Raw genomic sequence first — 1,006 nt, 5'->3', positions numbered from 1 at the left:
GCTGAAAGCGGAATCTCTCTGATTCAGGGAGCTCCAAGTGTTTGATACAATGGGCGAGGGAGATTGGTCCCTTTGAGGTGAAGTAATGTCCTACCCAGTATAGTCCCTTGTCCAACCACCATTTGAAGGCGATAATATTGAGGCCAGGAGGGAAATCATGGTTGTGAAAGATGTGAGCCAGGGGGCTTATTGTCGAGACCAGGGACGGCTCCCTGCGGAGACTGTCCAAAAATATGGAACGCTTCACGAATTTGCGTGTCATCCTTGCACAGGGGCCATGCTAATCTTCTCTGTATCGTTCCAATTTTAGTATATGTCCTGCCGAAGCGAGGACTTCTCCTTTTCTTTTACAATACCAATGATCATCTTATTACTGGTGAAATCTTGATCAAGCTTAGATCTGGCCCATGGCTTCTTAAACATGTCTCTACTATAGGGTTGTTGCCCAATGTTTTAAATCTCTCTAAGCTAGATCATAATGCATATTTATGGCTTTGAAATTGTTATCTTATAATGTGAAAGGTTTGAATTCTATTAAAAAAAAGATGGATGGCCTTGAAGGAATTCAGGACCTCCAGGGTGGATGTGATCCTGATTCAGGAGACTCACTTTCGAGCCAGGGATCCCTGAAATTTGCTTCTAGACACTTCCCTGTGTCATACCTGGCCTCTGACTCATCTGGAAAGGCGGGTGTGGCGATCTTGATCAAACGCTCTTGTCCCCTCCAGATTAAGTCCACCCACCTGGACCCTCATGGTCGTTATATAATTTTGGAAGGTGCATTTTTATCCAATCCTATAACGATCATGAACGTCTATGCCCCTAACACAGGCAAAATTAAATTCCTAACTGAGTTGTTTGAACGACTAAATAGAGTTCTACATCCCTTCATGATAATTGGAGGGGATTTTAATGCTGTTCTGTCGCCTACTAGGGACAAGAAATCTCTGTTTCAAATGGTGACCTCTTCCGCTCCACAGTCCCTGTCCACTTCATTTAGGAAATT

At 43.7% G+C, this 1,006-nt stretch overlaps 1 non-coding gene across 1 annotated transcript; it reads right to left on the bottom strand.

Annotated features, from left to right (window-relative positions):
• Positions 1-227: 227 nt before the first annotated feature.
• On the bottom strand, positions 228-334 carry LOC143999819 (U6 spliceosomal RNA). Its single transcript, XR_013278145.1, has one exon. It is a non-coding gene; the product is annotated as a U6 spliceosomal RNA (small nuclear RNA).
• Between the last annotated feature and the right edge of the window lie 672 nt (positions 335-1,006).

This window comes from Lithobates pipiens, unplaced genomic scaffold, assembly GCF_037356315.1.
Source record: "Lithobates pipiens isolate NorthernLeopardFrog02 unplaced genomic scaffold, aLitPip1_a1.2 Scaffold_19, whole genome shotgun sequence".
Taxonomy (NCBI): Eukaryota; Metazoa; Chordata; class Amphibia; order Anura; family Ranidae; genus Lithobates; species Lithobates pipiens.
The sequence above is the reverse complement of the archived record's forward strand: the minus strand, read 5'-3'. Positions and strand labels throughout refer to the sequence as shown.